The following is a 20,673-nucleotide window of genomic DNA, read 5'->3' as shown; positions in this document are numbered from 1 at the left end:
TCACTTGCTAAGCTGACAAATTGGACGAGAAAATGCCGGAGACGCACTCAGTGCAGACTGAGGTTGGGAAGGAGGTGTGGCCCTTCAACGCTTGACAATTGAAGGACATTCTCTCCGCAACGGAGGAGCACCTGTCAGAAGTCACAGAGGCTAAATGAGAGCACCAGGCTCCTGGAGCTCTAAACTCAGACCTGGAGGATGCGGGCATCAATCCCGCTACCTCTCGCATGCTAAGCGAGCGCTCTACCATTTGAGCTCATCCCCCTCAATTCATGCTTCTCGGCATCATGTCTTACCGCCTCTGCCCCTCTTACCGGGCACCGCCCACTGCCCTTGGTCTGCAAGGCAGTCCTTTCAAGTGCGATGACGACGCTGGGACCTTCGTTGCCTATTGTACGAGCTGAACTTTTGTGCTCATCAATTCAACGCTCTTTCCATCAACTCATCTTGTCTTTTGACGCTTCGTGTTTTGCGCTCCTTTGACTATCGGCATATCGGGTGACTGCAAACACTGAAGTTCTTGCTTACGGAGTGTGGAACATTGTTTTCAAGTGATCGCTGTTCTGTCATGTTGACGCCGAGTGAATCTTTCTTTGGCAACATGGGCAGGCTGACAGCAGTGCGAGCGAAAGTAATGGCAAATTTCTTGACTTATTTCTGAATGTGAATGTTCTTTAGAAAAGGGATGCGGCGTTGCTTCTCGCCCGTGTAAAGGTCACGCATTCCAGACGTGGTTATGAGCGAACAGTTGCCGCAAGTGTTTGAAAAGAGCAAGAGAGGAAGCAGCCCTGCCCCGTGTGAGGATCAAACTCAGGCCCTTCAGATGACGAGACTGACGCACTACCAATTACGCCAACAAACCCAGCTGCAGGACACACACCGGAAAGTTTGCCTCACATGGATTTCAGTCGCCCGTTCCCTAATCTTTAGACGCCCTCTGCTGAATGTTGCATTTGCCTTTTGATCTCACCGATACATTTTTGGTCTGTTTCTGTTGTGAGTCCGTCTTTCAGATCTCACCTAGCACAAGTCTCTCTGGCTGAAGTGGCCTCTCTGCTTCAGCATCGTGCCCTCACTCAGCCATTAAAATTGTCACTCGGACTTCTGACAAGCTGACATGAAATGTCAAGAGAGAGTGGCGGAGACGCTTAAGCCAGAGAGAAGATGAAAAGGGGGCGTGGCTGCGAAACGCTTGACAGCTGCACAATGCTCTCCATGCAAGGCGTGACCACAGGCTATAGGACACCTTTTGGCACATCAAGCTCTAAGCACACACCTGGAGGATGTGGGAATTGATCCTGCTACCTCCCACATGCAAAGCAAACGCTGTACCATACAAACCAACCCCCCTCGCTGGGGCTTATGCCTCGGCGTCACCTAGTGCCGCTTGTTCCCCTCTTACCGGGCACAGTTCACTGCCCTTCGTCTACAAGGCAGTCGTGTAATTGCGGCTTTCTTGACATATTGATGAAGGTCTGACTGGACGAGCGAATGACGTCTCTCCCCCATCCTCAAGCTCGCGACAGATTGAAATGGAAAGTGCAGCTGTGGCTCGTTGGTCTAGTGGTATGATTCTCGCTTAGGGTGCGAGAGGTCCCGGGTTCAACTCCCGGACGAGCCCTTGTGTGCTCTTTTCCTCCTCTTCCACAAGACTGGGAACTGATATCCACATCACTTCGCAGCGTCTGCTTATGGCAAACGATGGAATGTGACTAATGACTGAACGAGCCTGGTGAATTCTCATCACGTGGCACAATGAGAGCGTGTAGTCAGCTGTCCGAGGCGGCAACCTCATTGCTCGTTCAAAAGAACACGTACTGAAAACTCATCACCACTATGTCGTAGATGAGCACCGCGATCGCTTGTTGTCATGCGTCCTTACTTGGGAAATGCAGAAGCAAAAACTGCCCTCTCTCAGCCACCGAAACGTGTGCGGCTCGCCTTGCGCTCTCTGCGCCTCGGATATTTGTGGAGCTGTCTGCTCTTCTTTCTGTTGAAGTAATCAAGTTACGGGGCGTCCTGCAGCCTATGATGTTCTCACTGAGAGCTTTCAAGATTTGAAGGAAAACTACGAGCTTGATTGCTCAAGTCGAACGAATGTGATTGTTAAGCAATCGATGATCAAAAGCACGTCTTCTAACAATTCCTGAGAGTATTATCAGCACTGTTTTCACTCGGATATACTTTTCACTTGCTAAGCTGACAAATTGGACGAGAAAATGCCGGAGACGCACTCAGTGCAGACTGAGGTTGGGAAGGAGGTGTGGCCCTTCAACGCTTGACAACTGAAGGACATTCTCTCCGCAACGGAGGAGCACCTGTCAGAAGTCACAGAGGCTAAATGAGAGCACCAGGCTCCTGGAGCTCTAAACTCAGACCTGGAGGATGCGGGCATCAATCCCACTACCTCTCGCATGCTAAGCGAGCGCTCTACCATTTGAGCTCATCCCCCTCAATTCATGCTTCTCGGCATCATGTCTTACCGCCTCTGCCCCTCTTACCGGGCACCGCCCACTGCCCTTGGTCTGCAAGGCAGTCCTTTCAAGTGCGATGACGACGCTGGGACCTTCGTTGCCTATTGTACGAGCTGAACTTTTGTGCTCATCAATTCAACGCTCTTTCCATCAACTCATCTTGTCTTTTGACGCTTCGTGTTTTGCGCTCCTTTGACTATCGGCATATCGGGTGACTGCAAACACTGAAGTTCTTGCTTACGGAGTGTGGAACATTGTTTTCAAGTGATCGCTGTTCTGTCATGTTGACGCCGAGTGAATCTTTCTTTGGCAACATGGGCAGGCTGACAGCAGTGCGAGCGCAAGTAATGGCAAATTTCTTGACTTATTTCTGAATGTGAATGTTCTTTAGAAAAGGGATGCGGCGTTGCTTCTCGCCCGTGTAAAGGTCACGCATTCCAGACGTGGTTATGAGCGAACAGTTGCCGCAAGTGTTTGAAAAGAGCAAGAGAGGAAGCAGCCCTGCCCCGTGTGAGCATCAAACTCAGGCCCTTCAGATGACGAGACTGACGCACTACCAATTACGCCAACAAACCCAGCTGCAGGACACACACCGGAAAGTTTGCCTCACATGGATTTCAGTCACCCGTTCCCTAATCTTTAGACGCCCTCTGCTGAATGTTGCATTTGCCTTTTGATCTCACCGATACATTTTTGGTCTGTTTCTGTTGTGAGTCCGTCTTTCAGATCTCACCTAGCACAAGTCTCTCTGGCTGAAGTGGCCTCTCTGCTTCAGCATCGTGCCCTCACTCAGCCATTAAAATTGTCACTCGGACTTCTGACAAGCTGACATGAAATGTCAAGAGAGAGTGGCGGAGACGCTTAAGCCAGAGAGAAGATGAAAAGGGGGCGTGGCTGCGAAACGCTTGACAGCTGCACAATGCTCTCCATGCAAGGCGTGACCACAGGCTAAAGGACACCTTTTGGCACATCAAGCTCTAAGCACACACCTGGAGGATGCGGGAATTGATCCTGCTACCTCCCACATGCAAAGCAAACGCTGTACCATACAAACCAACCCCCCTCGCTGGGGCTTATGCCTCGGCGTCACCTAGTGCCGCTTGTTCCCCTCTTACCGGGCACAGTTCACTGCCCTTCGTCTACAAGGCAGTCGTGTAATTGCGGCTTTCTTGACTTATTGATGAAGGTCTGACTGGAGGAGCGAATGACGCCTCTCCCCCATCCTCAAGCTCGCGACAGATTGAAATGGAAAGTGCTGCTGTGGCTCGTTGGTCTAGTGGTATGATTCTCGCTTAGGGTGCGAGAGGTCCCGGGTTCGACTCCCGGACGAGCCCTTGTGTGCTCTTTTCCTCCTCTTCCACAAGACTGGGAACTGATATCCACATCACTTCGCAGCGTCTGCTTATGGCAAACGATGGAATGTGACTAATGACTGAACGAGCCTGGTGAATTCTCATCACGTGGCACAATGAGAGCGTGCAGTCAGCTGTCCGAGGCGGCAACCTCATTGCTCGTTCAAAAGAACACGTACTGAAAACTCATCACCACTATGTCGTAGATGAGCACCGCGATCGCTTGTTGTCATGCGTCCTTACTTGGGAAATGCAGAAGCAAAAACTGCCCTCTCTCAGCCACCGAAACGTGTGCGGCTCGCCTTGCGCTCTCTGCGCCTCGCATATTTGTGGAGCTGTCTGCTCTTCTTTCTGTTGAAGTAATCAAGTTACGGGGCGTCCTGCAGCCTATGATGTTCTCACTGAGAGCTTTCAAGATTTGAAGGAAAACTACGAGCTTGATTGCTCAAGTCGAACGAATGTGATTGTTAAGCAATCGATGATCAAAAGCACGTCTTCTAACAATTCCTGAGAGTATTATCAGCACTGTTTTCACTCGGATATACTTTTCACTTGCTAAGCTGACAAATTGGACGAGAAAATGCCGGAGACGCACTCAGTGCAGACTGAGGTTGGGAAGGAGGTGTGGCCCTTCAACGCTTGACAACTGAAGGACATTCTCTCCGCAACGGAGGAGCACCTGTCAGAAGTCACAGAGGCTAAATGAGAGCACCAGGCTCCTGGAGCTCTAAACTCAGACCTGGAGGATGCGGGCATCAATCCCGCTACCTCTCGCATGCTAAGCGAGCGCTCTACCATTTGAGCTCATCCCCCTCAATTCATGCTTCTCGGCATCATGTCTTACCGCCTCTGCCCCTCTTACCGGGCACCGCCCACTGCCCTTGGTCTGCAAGGCAGTCCTTTCAAGTGCGATGACGACGCTGGGACCTTCGTTGCCTATTGTACGAGCTGAACTTTTGTGCTCATCAATTCAACGCTCTTTCCATCAACTCATCTTGTCTTTTGACGCTTCGTGTTTTGCGCTCCTTTGACTATCGGCATATCGGGTGACTGCAAACACTGAAGTTCTTGCTTACGGAGTGTGGAACATTGTTTTCAAGTGATCGCTGTTCTGTCATGTTGACGCCGAGTGAATCTTTCTTTGGCAACATGGGCAGGCTGACAGCAGTGCGAGCGCAAGTAATGGCAAATTTCTTGACTTATTTCTGAATGTGAATGTTCTTTAGAAAAGGGATGCGGCGTTGCTTCTCGCCCGTGTAAAGGTCACGCATTCCAGACGTGGTTATGAGCGAACAGTTGCCGCAAGTGTTTGAAAAGAGCAAGAGAGGAAGCAGCCCTGCCCCGTGTGAGCATCAAACTCAGGCCCTTCAGATGACGAGACTGACGCACTACCAATTACGCCAACAAACCCAGCTGCAGGACACACACCGGAAAGTTTGCCTCACATGGATTTCAGTCGCCCGTTCCCTAATCTTTAGACGCCCTCTGCTGAATGTTGCATTTGCCTTTTGATCTCACCGATACATTTTTGGTCTGTTTCTGTTGTGAGTCCGTCTTTCAGATCTCACCTAGCACAAGTCTCTCTGGCTGAAGTGGCCTCTCTGCTTCAGCATCGTGCCCTCACTCAGCCATTAAAATTGTCACTCGGACTTCTGACAAGCTGACATGAAATGTCAAGAGAGAGTGGCGGAGACGCTTAAGCCAGAGAGAAGATGAAAAGGGGGCGTGGCTGCGAAACGCTTGACAGCTGCACAATGCTCTCCATGCAAGGCGTGACCACAGGCTAAAGGACACCTTTTGGCACATCAAGCTCTAAGCACACACCTGGAGGATGCGGGAATTGATCCTGCTACCTCCCACATGCAAAGCAAACGCTGTACCATACAAACCAACCCCCCTCGCTGGGGCTTATGCCTCGGCGTCACCTAGTGCCGCTTGTTCCCCTCTTACCGGGCACAGTTCACTGCCCTTCGTCTACAAGGCAGTCGTGTAATTGCGGCTTTCTTGACTTATTGATGAAGGTCTGACTGGAGGAGCGAATGACGCCTCTCCCCCATCCTCAAGCTCGCGACAGATTGAAATGGAAAGTGCTGCTGTGGCTCGTTGGTCTAGTGGTATGATTCTCGCTTAGGGTGCGAGAGGTCCCGGGTTCAACTCCCGGACGAGCCCTTGTGTGCTCTTTTCCTCCTCTTCCACAAGACTGGGAACTGATATCCACATCACTTCGCAGCGTCTGCTTATGGCAAACGATGGAATGTGACTAATGACTGAACGAGCCTGGTGAATTCTCATCACGTGGCACAATGAGAGCGTGCAGTCAGCTGTCCGAGGCGGCAACCTCATTGCTCGTTCAAAAGAACACGTACTGAAAACTCATCACCACTATGTCGTAGATGAGCACCGCGATCGCTTGTTGTCATGCGTCCTTACTTGGGAAATGCAGAAGCAAAAACTGCCCTCTCTCAGCCACCGAAACGTGTGCGGCTCGCCTTGCGCTCTCTGCGCCTCGCATATTTGTGGAGCTGTCTGCTCTTCTTTCTGTTGAAGTAATCAAGTTACGGGGCGTCCTGCAGCCTACGATGTTCTCACTGAGAGCTTTCAAGATTTGAAGGAAAACTACGAGCTTGATTGCTCAAGTCGAACGAATGTGATTGTTAAGCAATCGATGATCAAAAGCACGTCTTCTAACAATTCCTGAGAGTATTATCAGCACTGTTTTCACTCGGATATACTTTTCACTTGCTAAGCTGACAAATTGGACGAGAAAATGCCGGAGACGCACTCAGTGCAGACTGAGGTTGGGAAGGAGGTGTGGCCCTTCAACGCTTGACAACTGAAGGACATTCTCTCCGCAACGGAGGAGCACCTGTCAGAAGTCACAGAGGCTAAATGAGAGCACCAGGCTCCTGGAGCTCTAAACTCAGACCTGGAGGATGCGGGCATCAATCCCGCTACCTCTCGCATGCTAAGCGAGCGCTCTACCATTTGAGCTCATCCCCCTCAATTCATGCTTCTCGGCATCATGTCTTACCGCCTCTGCCCCTCTTACCGGGCACCGCCCACTGCCCTTGGTCTGCAAGGCAGTCCTTTCAAGTGCGATGACGACGCTGGGACCTTCGTTGCCTATTGTACGAGCTGAACTTTTGTGCTCATCAATTCAACGCTCTTTCCATCAACTCATCTTGTCTTTTGACGCTTCGTGTTTTGCGCTCCTTTGACTATCGGCATATCGGGTGACTGCAAACACTGAAGTTCTTGCTTACGGAGTGTGGAACATTGTTTTCAAGTGATCGCTGTTCTGTCATGTTGACGCCGAGTGAATCTTTCTTTGGCAACATGGGCAGGCTGACAGCAGTGCGAGCGAAAGTAATGGCAAATTTCTTGACTTATTTCTGAATGTGAATGTTCTTTAGAAAAGGGATGCGGCGTTGCTTCTCGCCCGTGTAAAGGTCACGCATTCCAGACGTGGTTATGAGCGAACAGTTGCCGCAAGTGTTTGAAAAGAGCAAGAGAGGAAGCAGCCCTGCCCCGTGTGAGCATCAAACTCAGGCCCTTCAGATGACGAGACTGACGCACTACCAATTACGCCAACAAACCCAGCTGCAGGACACACACCGGAAAGTTTGCCTCACATGGATTTCAGTCGCCCGTTCCCTAATCTTTAGACGCCCTCTGCTGAATGTTGCATTTGCCTTTTGATCTCACCGATACATTTTTGGTCTGTTTCTGTTGTGAGTCCGTCTTTCAGATCTCACCTAGCACAAGTCTCTCTGGCTGAAGTGGCCTCTCTGCTTCAGCATCGTGCCCTCACTCAGCCATTAAAATTGTCACTCGGACTTCTGACAAGCTGACATGAAATGTCAAGAGAGAGTGGCGGAGACGCTTAAGCCAGAGAGAAGATGAAAAGGGGGCGTGGCTGCGAAACGCTTGACAGCTGCACAATGCTCTCCATGCAAGGCGTGACCACAGGCTAAAGGACACCTTTTGGCACATCAAGCTCTAAGCACACACCTGGAGGATGCGGGAATTGATCCTGCTACCTCCCACATGCAAAGCAAACGCTGTACCATACAAACCAACCCCCCTCGCTGGGGCTTATGCCTCGGCGTCACCTAGTGCAGCTTGTTCCCCTCTTACCGGGCACAGTTCACTGCCCTTCGTCTACAAGGCAGTCATGTAATTGCGGCTTTCTTGACTTATTGATGAAGGTCTGACTGGAGGAGCGAATGACGCCTCTCCCCCATCCTCAAGCTCGCGACAGATTGAAATGGAAAGTGCTGCTGTGGCTCGTTGGTCTAGTGGTATGATTCTCGCTTAGGGTGCGAGAGGTCCCGGGTTCAACTCCCGGACGAGCCCTTGTGTGCTCTTCTCCTCCTCTTCCACAAGACTGGGAACTGATATCCACATCACTTCGCAGCGTCTGCTTATGGCAAACGATGGAATGTGACTAATGACTGAACGAGCCTGGTGAATTCTCATCACGTGGCACAATGAGAGCGTGCAGTCAGCTGTCCGAGGCGGCAACCTCATTGCTCGTTCAAAAGAACACGTACTGAAAACTCATCACCACTATGTCGTAGATGAGCACCGCGATCGCTTGTTGTCATGCGTCCTTACTTGGGAAATGCAGAAGCAAAAACTGCCCTCTCTCAGCCACCGAAACGTGTGCGGCTCGCCTTGCGCTCTCTGCGCCTCGCATATTTGTGGAGCTGTCTGCTCTTCTTTCTGTTGAAGTAATCAAGTTACGGGGCGTCCTGCAGCCTATGATGTTCTCACTGAGAGCTTTCAAGATTTGAAGGAAAACTACGAGCTTGATTGCTCAAGTCGAACGAATGTGATTGTTAAGCAATCGATGATCAAAAGCACGTCTTCTAACAATTCCTGAGAGTATTATCAGCACTGTTTTCACTCGGATATACTTTTCACTTGCTAAGCTGACAAATTGGACGAGAAAATGCCGGAGACGCACTCAGTGCAGACTGAGGTTGGGAAGGAGGTGTGGCCCTTCAACGCTTGACAATTGAAGGACATTCTCTCCGCAACGGAGGAGCACCTGTCAGAAGTCACAGAGGCTAAATGAGAGCACCAGGCTCCTGGAGCTCTAAACTCAGACCTGGAGGATGCGGGCATCAATCCCGCTACCTCTCGCATGCTAAGCGAGCGCTCTACCATTTGAGCTCATCCCCCTCAATTCATGCTTCTCGGCATCATGTCTTACCGCCTCTGCCCCTCTTACCGGGCACCGCCCACTGCCCTTGGTCTGCAAGGCAGTCCTTTCAAGTGCGATGACGACGCTGGGACCTTCGTTGCCTATTGTACGAGCTGAACTTTTGTGCTCATCAATTCAACGCTCTTTCCATCAACTCATCTTGTCTTTTGACGCTTCGTGTTTTGCGCTCCTTTGACTATCGGCATATCGGGTGACTGCAAACACTGAAGTTCTTGCTTACGGAGTGTGGAACATTGTTTTCAAGTGATCGCTGTTCTGTCATGTTGACGCCGAGTGAATCTTTCTTTGGCAACATGGGCAGGCTGACAGCAGTGCGAGCGAAAGTAATGGCAAATTTCTTGACTTATTTCTGAATGTGAATGTTCTTTAGAAAAGGGATGCGGCGTTGCTTCTCGCCCGTGTAAAGGTCACGCATTCCAGACGTGGTTATGAGCGAACAGTTGCCGCAAGTGTTTGAAAAGAGCAAGAGAGGAAGCAGCCCTGCCCCGTGTGAGCATCAAACTCAGGCCCTTCAGATGACGAGACTGACGCACTACCAATTACGCCAACAAACCCAGCTGCAGGACACACACCGGAAAGTTTGCCTCACATGGATTTCAGTCGCCCGTTCCCTAATCTTTAGACGCCCTCTGCTGAATGTTGCATTTGCCTTTTGATCTCACCGATACATTTTTGGTCTGTTTCTGTTGTGAGTCCGTCTTTCAGATCTCACCTAGCACAAGTCTCTCTGGCTGAAGTGGCCTCTCTGCTTCAGCAACGTGCCCTCACTCAGCCATTAAAATTTCACTCGGACTTCTGACAAGCTGACATGAAATGTCAAGAGAGAGTGGCGGAGACGCTTAAGCCAGAGAGAAGATGAAAAGGGGGCGTGGCTGCGAAACGCTTGATAGCTGCACGATGCTCTCCATGCAAGGCGTGACCACAGGCTAAAGGACACCTTTTGGCACATCAAGCTCTAAGCACACACCTGGAGGATGCGGGAATTGATCCTGCTACCTCCCACATGCAAAGCAAACGCTGTACCATACAAACCAACCCCCCTCGCTGGGGCTTATGCCTCGGCGTCACCTAGTGCAGCTTGTTCCCCTCTTACCGGGCACAGTTCACTGCCCTTCGTCTACAAGGCAGTCATGTAATTGCGGCTTTCTTGACTTATTGATGAAGGTCTGACTGGAGGAGCGAATGACGCCTCTCCCCCATCCTCAAGCTCGCGACAGATTGAAATGGAAAGTGCTGCTGTGGCTCGTTGGTCTAGTGGTATGATTCTCGCTTAGGGTGCGAGAGGTCCCGGGTTCAACTCCCGGACGAGCCCTTGTGTGCTCTTCTCCTCCTCTTCCACAAGACTGGGAACTGATATCCACATCACTTCGCAGCGTCTGCTTATGGCAAACGATGGAATGTGACTAATGACTGAACGAGCCTGGTGAATTCTCATCACGTGGCACAATGAGAGCGTGCAGTCAGCTGTCCGAGGCGGCAACCTCATTGCTCGTTCAAAAGAACACGTACTGAAAACTCATCACCACTATGTCGTAGATGAGCACCGCGATCGCTTGTTGTCATGCGTCCTTACTTGGGAAATGCAGAAGCAAAAACTGCCCTCTCTCAGCCACCGAAACGTGTGCGGCTCGCCTTGCGCTCTCTGCGCCTCGCATATTTGTGGAGCTGTCTGCTCTTCTTTCTGTTGAAGTAATCAAGTTACGGGGCGTCCTGCAGCCTATGATGTTCTCACTGAGAGCTTTCAAGATTTGAAGGAAAACTACGAGCTTGATTGCTCAAGTCGAACGAATGTGATTGTTAAGCAATCGATGATCAAAAGCACGTCTTCTAACAATTCCTGAGAGTATTATCAGCACTGTTTTCACTCGGATATACTTTTCACTTGCTAAGCTGACAAATTGGACGAGAAAATGCCGGAGACGCACTCAGTGCAGACTGAGGTTGGGAAGGAGGTGTGGCCCTTCAACGCTTGACAATTGAAGGACATTCTCTCCGCAACGGAGGAGCACCTGTCAGAAGTCACAGAGGCTAAATGAGAGCACCAGGCTCCTGGAGCTCTAAACTCAGACCTGGAGGATGCGGGCATCAATCCCGCTACCTCTCGCATGCTAAGCGAGCGCTCTACCATTTGAGCTCATCCCCCTCAATTCATGCTTCTCGGCATCATGTCTTACCGCCTCTGCCCCTCTTACCGGGCACCGCCCACTGCCCTTGGTCTGCAAGGCAGTCCTTTCAAGTGCGATGACGACGCTGGGACCTTCGTTGCCTATTGTACGAGCTGAACTTTTGTGCTCATCAATTCAACGCTCTTTCCATCAACTCATCTTGTCTTTTGACGCTTCGTGTTTTGCGCTCCTTTGACTATCGGCATATCGGGTGACTGCAAACACTGAAGTTCTTGCTTACGGAGTGTGGAACATTGTTTTCAAGTGATCGCTGTTCTGTCATGTTGACGCCGAGTGAATCTTTCTTTGGCAACATGGGCAGGCTGACAGCAGTGCGAGCGAAAGTAATGGCAAATTTCTTGACTTATTTCTGAATGTGAATGTTCTTTAGAAAAGGGATGCGGCGTTGCTTCTCGCCCGTGTAAAGGTCACGCATTCCAGACGTGGTTATGAGCGAACAGTTGCCGCAAGTGTTTGAAAAGAGCAAGAGAGGAAGCAGCCCTGCCCCGTGTGAGCATCAAACTCAGGCCCTTCAGATGACGAGACTGACGCACTACCAATTACGCCAACAAACCCAGCTGCAGGACACACACCGGAAAGTTTGCCTCACATGGATTTCAGTCGCCCGTTCCCTAATCTTTAGACGCCCTCTGCTGAATGTTGCATTTGCCTTTTGATCTCACCGATACATTTTTGGTCTGTTTCTGTTGTGAGTCCGTCTTTCAGATCTCACCTAGCACAAGTCTCTCTGGCTGAAGTGGCCTCTCTGCTTCAGCAACGTGCCCTCACTCAGCCATTAAAATTTCACTCGGACTTCTGACAAGCTGACATGAAATGTCAAGAGAGAGTGGCGGAGACGCTTAAGCCAGAGAGAAGATGAAAAGGGGGCGTGGCTGCGAAACGCTTGATAGCTGCACGATGCTCTCCATGCAAGGCGTGACCACAGGCTAAAGGACACCTTTTGGCACATCAAGCTCTAAGCACACACCTGGAGGATGCGAGAATTGATCCTGCTACCTCCCACATGCAAAGCAAGCGCTGTACCATACAAACCAACCCCCCTCGCTGGGGCTTATGCCTCGGCGTCACCTAGTGCCGCTTGTTCCCCTCTTACCGGGCACAGTTCACTGCCCTTCGTCTACAAGGCAGTCGTGTAATTGCGGCTTTCTTGACTTATTGATGAAGGTCTGACTGGAGGAGCGAATGACGCCTCTCCCCCATCCTCAAGCTCGCGACAGATTGAAATGGAAAGTGCTGCTGTGGCTCGTTGGTCTAGTGGTATGATTCTCGCTTAGGGTGCGAGAGGTCCCGGGTTCAACTCCCGGACGAGCCCTTGTGTGCTCTTTTCCTCCTCTTCCACAAGACTGGGAACTGATATCCACATCACTTCGCAGCGTCTGCTTATGGCAAACGATGGAATGTGACTAATGACTGAACGAGCCTGGTGAATTCTCATCACGTGGCACAATGAGAGCGTGCAGTCAGCTGTCCGAGGCGGCAACCTCATTGCTCGTTCTAAAGAACACGTACTGAAAACTCATCACCACTATGTCGTAGATGAGCACCGCGATCGCTTGTTGTCATGCGTCCTTACTTGGGATATGCAGAAGCAAAAACTGCCCTCTCTCAGCCACCGAAACGTGTGCGGCTCTCCTTGCGCTCTCTGCGCCTCGCATATTTGTGGAGCTGTCTGCTCTTCTTTCTGTTGAAGTAATCAAGTTACGGGGCGTCCTGCAGCCTATGATGTTCTCACTGAGAGCTTTCAAGATTTGAAGGAAAACTACGAGCTTGATTGCTCAAGTCGAACGAATGTGATTGTTAAGCAATCGATGATCAAAAGCACGTCTTCTAACAATTCCTGAGAGTATTATCAGCACTGTTTTCACTCGGATATACTTTTCACTTGCTAAGCTGACAAATTGGACGAGAAAATGCCGGAGACGCACTCAGTGCAGACTGAGGTTGGGAAGGAGGTGTGGCCCTTCAACGCTTGACAATTGAAGGACATTCTCTCCGCAACGGAGGAGCACCTGTCAGAAGTCACAGAGGCTAAATGAGAGCACCAGGCTCCTGGAGCTCTAAACTCAGACCTGGAGGATGCGGGCATCAATCTCGCTACCTCTCGCATGCTAAGCGAGCGCTCTACCATTTGAGCTCATCCCCCTCAATTCATGCTTCTCGGCATCATGTCTTACCGCCTCTGCCCCTCTTACCGGGCACCGCCCACTGCCCTTGGTCTGCAAGGCAGTCCTTTCAAGTGCGATGACGACGCTGGGACCTTCGTTGCCTATTGTACGAGCTGAACTTTTGTGCTCATCAATTCAACGCTCTTTCCATCAACTCATCTTGTCTTTTGACGCTTCGTGTTTTGCGCTCCTTTGACTATCGGCATATCGGGTGACTGCAAACACTGAAGTTCTTGCTTACGGAGTGTGGAACATTGTTTTCAAGTGATCGCTGTTCTGTCATGTTGACGCCGAGTGAATCTTTCTTTGGCAACATGGGCAGGCTGACAGCAGTGCGAGCGAAAGTAATGGCAAATTTCTTGACTTATTTCTGAATGTGAATGTTCTTTAGAAAAGGGATGCGGCGTTGCTTCTCGCCCGTGTAAAGGTCACGCATTCCAGACGTGGTTATGAGCGAACAGTTGCCGCAAGTGTTTGAAAAGAGCAAGAGAGGAAGCAGCCCTGCCCCGTGTGAGCATCAAACTCAGGCCCTTCAGATGACGAGACTGACGCACTACCAATTACGCCAACAAACCCAGCTGCAGGACACACACCGGAAAGTTTGCCTCACATGGATTTCAGTCGCCCGTTCCCTAATCTTTAGACGCCCTCTGCTGAATGTTGCATTTGCCTTTTGATCTCACCGATACATTTTTGGTCTGTTTCTGTTGTGAGTCCGTCTTTCAGATCTCACCTAGCACAAGTCTCTCTGGCTGAAGTGGCCTCTCTGCTTCAGCATCGTGCCCTCACTCAGCCATTAAAATTGTCACTCGGACTTCTGACAAGCTGACATGAAATGTCAAGAGAGAGTGGCGGAGACGCTTAAGCCAGAGAGAAGATGAAAAGGGGGCGTGGCTGCGAAACGCTTGACAGCTGCACAATGCTCTCCATGCAAGGCGTGACCACAGGCTAAAGGACACCTTTTGGCACATCAAGCTCTAAGCACACACCTGGAGGATGCGGGAATTGATCCTGCTACCTCCCACATGCAAAGCAAACGCTGTACCATACAAACCAACCCCCCTCGCTGGGGCTTATGCCTCGGCGTCACCTAGTGCCGCTTGTTCCCCTCTTACCGGGCACAGTTCACTGCCCTTCGTCTACAAGGCAGTCGTGTAATTGCGGCTTTCTTGACTTATTGATGAAGGTCTGACTGGAGGAGCGAATGACGCCTCTCCCCCATCCTCAAGCTCGCGACAGATTGAAATGGAAAGTGCTGCTGTGGCTCGTTGGTCTAGTGGTATGATTCTCGCTTAGGGTGCGAGAGGTCCCGGGTTCAACTCCCGGACGAGCCCTTGTGTGCTCTTTTCCTCCTCTTCCACAAGACTGGGAACTGATATCCACATCACTTCGCAGCGTCTGCTTATGGCAAACGATGGAATGTGACTAATGACTGAACGAGCCTGGTGAATTCTCATCACGTGGCACAATGAGAGCGTGCAGTCAGCTGTCCGAGGCGGCAACCTCATTGCTCGTTCAAAAGAACACGTACTGAAAACTCATCACCACTATGTCGTAGATGAGCACCGCGATCGCTTGTTGTCATGCGTCCTTACTTGGGAAATGCAGAAGCAAAAACTGCCCTCTCTCAGCCACCGAAACGTGTGCGGCTCGCCTTGCGCTCTCTGCGCCTCGCATATTTGTGGAGCTGTCTGCTCTTCTTTCTGTTGAAGTAATCAAGTTACGGGGCGTCCTGCAGCCTATGATGTTCTCACTGAGAGCTTTCAAGATTTGAAGGAAAACTACGAGCTTGATTGCTCAAGTCGAACGAATGTGATTGTTAAGCAATCGATGATCAAAAGCACGTCTTCTAACAATTCCTGAGAGTATTATCAGCACTGTTTTCACTCGGATATACTTTTCACTTGCTAAGCTGACAAATTGGACGAGAAAATGCCGGAGACGCACTCAGTGCAGACTGAGGTTGGGAAGGAGGTGTGGCCCTTCAACGCTTGACAATTGAAGGACATTCTCTCCGCAACGGAGGAGCACCTGTCAGAAGTCACAGAGGCTAAATGAGAGCACCAGGCTCCTGGAGCTCTAAACTCAGACCTGGAGGATGCGGGCATCAATCCCGCTACCTCTCGCATGCTAAGCGAGCGCTCTACCATTTGAGCTCATCCCCCTCAATTCATGCTTCTCGGCATCATGTCTTACCGCCTCTGCCCCTCTTACCGGGCACCGCCCACTGCCCTTGGTCTGCAAGGCAGTCCTTTCAAGTGCGATGACGACGCTGGGACCTTCGTTGCCTATTGTACGAGCTGAACTTTTGTGCTCATCAATTCAACGCTCTTTCCATCAACTCATCTTGTCTTTTGACGCTTCGTGTTTTGCGCTCCTTTGACTATCGGCATATCGGGTGACTGCAAACACTGAAGTTCTTGCTTACGGAGTGTGGAACATTGTTTTCAAGTGATCGCTGTTCTGTCATGTTGACGCCGAGTGAATCTTTCTTTGGCAACATGGGCAGGCTGACAGCAGTGCGAGCGAAAGTAATGGCAAATTTCTTGACTTATTTCTGAATGTGAATGTTCTTTAGAAAAGGGATGCGGCGTTGCTTCTCGCCCGTGTAAAGGTCACGCATTCCAGACGTGGTTATGAGCGAACAGTTGCCGCAAGTGTTTGAAAAGAGCAAGAGAGGAAGCAGCCCTGCCCCGTGTGAGCATCAAACTCAGGCCCTTCAGATGACGAGACTGACGCACTACCAATTACGCCAACAAACCCAGCTGCAGGACACACACCGGAAAGTTTGCCTCACATGGATTTCAGTCGCCCGTTCCCTAATCTTTAGACGCCCTCTGCTGAATGTTGCATTTGCCTTTTGATCTCACCCATACATTTTTGGTCTGTTTCTGTTGTGAGTCCGTCTTTCAGATCTCACCTAGCACAAGTCTCTCTGGCTGAAGTGGCCTCTCTGCTTCAGCATCGTGCCCTCACTCAGCCATTAAAATTGTCACTCGGACTTCTGACAAGCTGACATGAAATGTCAAGAGAGAGTGGCGGAGACGCTTAAGCCAGAGAGAAGATGAAAAGGGGGCGTGGCTGCGAAACGCTTGACAGCTGCACAATGCTCTCCATGCAAGGCGTGACCACAGGCTATAGGACACCTTTTGGCACATCAAGCTCTAAGCACACACCTGGAGGATGTGGGAATTGATCCTGCTACCTCCCACATGCAAAGCAAACGCTGTACCATACAAACCAACCCCCCTCGCTGGGGCTTATGCCTCGGCGTCACCTAGTGCCGCTTGTTCCCCTCTTACCGGGCACAGTTCACTGCCCTTCGTCTACAAGGCAGTCGTGTAATTGCGGCTTTCTTGACTTATTGATGAAGGTCTGACTGGACGAGCGAATGACGCCTCTCCCCCATCCTCAAGCTCGCGACAGATTGAAATGGAAAGTGCAGCTGTGGCTCGTTGGTCTAGTGGTATGATTCTCGCTTAGGGTGCGAGAGGTCCCGGGTTCAACTCCCGGACGAGCCCCTGTGTGCTCTTTTCCTCCTCTTCCACAAGACTGGGAACTGATATCCACATCACTTCGCAGCGTCTGCTTATGGCAAACGATGGAATGTGACTAATGACTGAACGAGCCTGGTGAATTCTCATCACGTGGCACAATGAGAGCGTGTAGTCAGCTGTCCGAGGCGGCAACCTCATTGCTCGTTCAAAAGAACACGTACTGAAAACTCATCACCACTATGTCGTAGATGAGCACCGCGATCGCTTGTTGTCATGCGTCCTTACTTGGGAAATGCAGAAGCAAAAACTGCCCTCTCTCAGCCACCGAAACGTGTGCGGCTCGCCTTGCGCTCTCTGCGCCTCGCATATTTGTGGAGCTGTCTGCTCTTCTTTCTGTTGAAGTAATCAAGTTACGGGGCGTCCTGCAGCCTATGATGTTCTCACTGAGAGCTTTCAAGATTTGAAGGAAAACTACGAGCTTGATTGCTCAAGTCGAACGAATGTGATTGTTAAGCAATCGATGATCAAAAGCACGTCTTCTAACAATTCCTGAGAGTATTATCAGCACTGTTTTCACTCGGATATACTTTTCACTTGCTAAGCTGACAAATTGGACGAGAAAATGCCGGAGACGCACTCAGTGCAGACTGAGGTTGGGAAGGAGGTGTGGCCCTTCAACGCTTGACAACTGAAGGACATTCTCTCCGCAACGGAGGAGCACCTGTCAGAAGTCACAGAGGCTAAATGAGAGCACCAGGCTCCTGGAGCTCTAAACTCAGACCTGGAGGATGCGGGCATCAATCCCGCTACCTCTCGCATGCTAAGCGAGCGCTCTACCATTTGAGCTCATCCCCCTCAATTCATGCTTCTCGGCATCATGTCTTACCGCCTCTGCCCCTCTTACCGGGCACCGCCCACTGCCCTTGGTCTGCAAGGCAGTCCTTTCAAGTGCGATGACGACGCTGGGACCTTCGTTGCCTATTGTACGAGCTGAACTTTTGTGCTCATCAATTCAACGCTCTTTCCATCAACTCATCTTGTCTTTTGACGCTTCGTGTTTTGCGCTCCTTTGACTATCGGCATATCGGGTGACTGCAAACACTGAAGTTCTTGCTTACGGAGTGTGGAACATTGTTTTCAAGTGATCGCTGTTCTGTCATGTTGATGCCGAGTGAATCTTTCTTTGGCAACATGGGCAGGCTGACAGCAGTGCGAGCGAAAGTAATGGCAAATTTCTTGACTTATTTCTGAATGTGAATGTTCTTTAGAAAAGGGATGCGGCGTTGCTTCTCGCCCGTGTAAAGGTCACGCATTCCAGACGTGGTTATGAGCGAACAGTTGCCGCAAGTGTTTGAAAAGAGCAAGAGAGGAAGCAGCCCTGCCCCGTGTGAGGATCAAACTCAGGCCCTTCAGATGACGAGACTGACGCACTACCAATTACGCCAACAAACCCAGCTGCAGGACACACACCGGAAAGTTTGCCTCACATGGATTTCAGTCGCCCGTTCCCTAATCTTTAGACGCCCTCTGCTGAATGTTGCATTTGCCTTTTGATCTCACCCATACATTTTTGGTCTGTTTCTGTTGTGAGTCCGTCTTTCAGATCTCACCTAGCACAAGTCTCTCTGGCTGAAGTGGCCTCTCTGCTTCAGCATCGTGCCCTCACTCAGCCATTAAAAATGTCACTCGGACTTCTGACAAGCTGACATGAAATGTCAAGAGAGAGTGGCGGAGACGCTTAAGCCAGAGAGAAGATGAAAAGGGGGCGTGGCTGCGAAACGCTTGACAGCTGCACGATGCTCTCCCTGCAAGGCGTGACCACAGGCTAAAGGACACCTTTTGGCACATCAAGCTCTTAGCACAAACCTGGAGGATGCGAGAATTGATCCTGCTACCTCCCACATGCAAAGCAAACGCTGTACCATACAAACCAACCCCCCTCGCTGGGGCTTATGCCTCGGCGTCACCTAGTGCCGCTTGTTCCCCTCTTACCGGGCACAGTTCACTGCCCTTCGTCTACAAGGCAGTCGTGTAATTGCGGCTTTCTTGACTTATTGATGAAGGTCTGACTGGACGAGCGAATGACGCCTTTCCCCCATCCTCAAGCTCGCGACAGATTGAAATGGAAAGTGCTGCTGTGGCTCGTTGGTCTAGTGGTATGATTCTCGCTTAGGGTGCGAGAGGTCCCGGGTTCAACTCCCGGACGAGCCCTTGTGTGCTCTTTTCCTCCTCTTCCACAAGACTGGGAACTGATATCCACATCACTTCGCAGCGTCTGCTTATGGCAAACGATGGAATGTGACTAATGACTTAAAGAGCCTGGTGAATTCTCATCACGTGGCACAATGAGAGCGTGCAGTCAGCTGTCCGAGGCGGCAACCTCATTGCTCGTTCAAAAGAACACGTACTGAAAACTCATCACCACTATGTCGTAGATGAGCACCGCGATCGCTTGTTGTCATGCGTCCTTACTTGGGAAATGCAGAAGCAAAAACTGCCCTCTCTCAGCCACCGAAACGTGTGCGGCTCGCCTTGCGCTCTCTGCGCCTCGCATATTTGTGGAGCTGTCTGCTCTTCTTTCTGTTGAAGTAATCAAGTTACGGGGCGTCCTGCAGCCTATGATGTTCTCACTGAGAGCTTTCAAGATTTGAAGGAAAACTACGAGCTTGATTGCTCAAGTAGAACGAATGTGATTGTTAAGCAATCGATGATCAAAAGCACGTCTTCTAACAATTCCTGAGAGTATTATCAGCACTGTTTTCACTCGGATATACTTTTCACTTGCTAAGCTGACAAATTGGACGAGAAAATGCCGGAGACGCACTCAGTGCAGACTGAGGTTGGGAAGGAGGTGTGGCCCTTCAACGCTTGACAATTGAAGGACATTCTCTCCGCAACGGAGGAGCACCTGTCAGAAGTCACAGAGGATAAATGAGAGCACCAGGCTCCTGGAGCTCTAATCTCAGACCTGGAGGATGCGGGCATCAATCCCGCTACCTCTGGCATGCTAAGCGAGCGCTCTACCATTTGAGCTCATCCTCCTCGCTTCATGCTTCTCGGCATCATGTCTTACCGCCTCTGCCCCTCTTACCGGGTACCGCCCACTGCCCTTGGTCTGCAAGGCAGTCCTTTCAAGTGCGATGACGACGCTGGGACCTTCGATGCCTATTGTACGAGCTGAACTTTTGTGCTCATCAATTCAACGCTCTTTCCATCAACTCATCTTGTCTTTTGACGCTTCGTGTTTTGCGCTCCTTTGACTATCGGCATATCGGGTGACTGCAAACACTGAAGTTCCTGCTTACGGAGTGTGGAACATTGTTTTCAAGTGATCGCTGTTCTGTCATGTTGACGCCGAGTGAATCTTTCTTTGGCAACATGGGCAGGCTGACAGCAGTGCGAGCGAAAGTAATGGCAAATTTCTTGACTTATTTCTGAATGTGAATGTTCTTTAGAAAAGGGATGCGGCGTTGCTCCTCGCCCGTGTAAAGGTCACGCATTCCAGACGTGGTTATGAGCGAACAGTTGCCGCAAGTGTTTGAAAAGAGCAAGAGAGGAAGCAGCCCTGCCCCTGTGTGAGGATCAAACTCACGCCCTTCAGATGACGAGACTGACGCACTACCAATTACGCCAACAAACGCAGCTGCAGGACACACACCGGAAAGTTTGCCTCACATGGATTTCAGTCGCCCGTTCCCTAATCTTTAGACGCCCTCTGCTGAATGTTGCATTTGCCTTTTGATGTCACCCATACATTTTTGGTCTGTTT

At 50.7% G+C, this 20,673-nt stretch overlaps 9 non-coding genes across 9 annotated transcripts; all 9 read left to right on the top strand.

The window, feature by feature from the left end:
- Window positions 1-1,549: 1,549 nt before the first annotated feature.
- Window positions 1,550-1,621, top strand: trnap-agg (transfer RNA proline (anticodon AGG)). Its single transcript has one exon. It is a non-coding gene; the product is annotated as a tRNA-Pro (tRNA).
- A 2,115-nt stretch (window positions 1,622-3,736) lies between these two features.
- Window positions 3,737-3,808, top strand: trnap-agg (transfer RNA proline (anticodon AGG)). The gene has a single exon. It is a non-coding gene; the product is annotated as a tRNA-Pro (tRNA).
- Window positions 3,809-5,923: 2,115 nt separating this feature from the next.
- On the top strand, window positions 5,924-5,995 carry trnap-agg (transfer RNA proline (anticodon AGG)). The gene has a single exon. It is a non-coding gene; the product is annotated as a tRNA-Pro (tRNA).
- A 2,115-nt stretch (window positions 5,996-8,110) lies between these two features.
- On the top strand, window positions 8,111-8,182 carry trnap-agg (transfer RNA proline (anticodon AGG)). Its single transcript has one exon. It is a non-coding gene; the product is annotated as a tRNA-Pro (tRNA).
- Window positions 8,183-10,296: 2,114 nt separating this feature from the next.
- On the top strand, window positions 10,297-10,368 carry trnap-agg (transfer RNA proline (anticodon AGG)). Its single transcript has one exon. It is a non-coding gene; the product is annotated as a tRNA-Pro (tRNA).
- Window positions 10,369-12,482: 2,114 nt separating this feature from the next.
- Window positions 12,483-12,554, top strand: trnap-agg (transfer RNA proline (anticodon AGG)). The gene has a single exon. It is a non-coding gene; the product is annotated as a tRNA-Pro (tRNA).
- Window positions 12,555-14,669: 2,115 nt separating this feature from the next.
- trnap-agg (transfer RNA proline (anticodon AGG)) lies at window positions 14,670-14,741 on the top strand. The gene has a single exon. It is a non-coding gene; the product is annotated as a tRNA-Pro (tRNA).
- A 2,115-nt stretch (window positions 14,742-16,856) lies between these two features.
- Window positions 16,857-16,928, top strand: trnap-agg (transfer RNA proline (anticodon AGG)). Its single transcript has one exon. It is a non-coding gene; the product is annotated as a tRNA-Pro (tRNA).
- A 2,115-nt stretch (window positions 16,929-19,043) lies between these two features.
- Window positions 19,044-19,115, top strand: trnap-agg (transfer RNA proline (anticodon AGG)). Its single transcript has one exon. It is a non-coding gene; the product is annotated as a tRNA-Pro (tRNA).
- Window positions 19,116-20,673: the final 1,558 nt, after the last annotated feature.

This window comes from Lepisosteus platostomus, chromosome 5 (assembly GCF_059453375.1).
Source record: "Lepisosteus platostomus isolate fLepPlt1 chromosome 5, fLepPlt1.hap1, whole genome shotgun sequence".
In the NCBI taxonomy this organism is placed as follows: Eukaryota; Metazoa; Chordata; class Actinopteri; order Semionotiformes; family Lepisosteidae; genus Lepisosteus; species Lepisosteus platostomus.
This window is presented reverse-complemented; position numbering and strand designations above follow the sequence as displayed.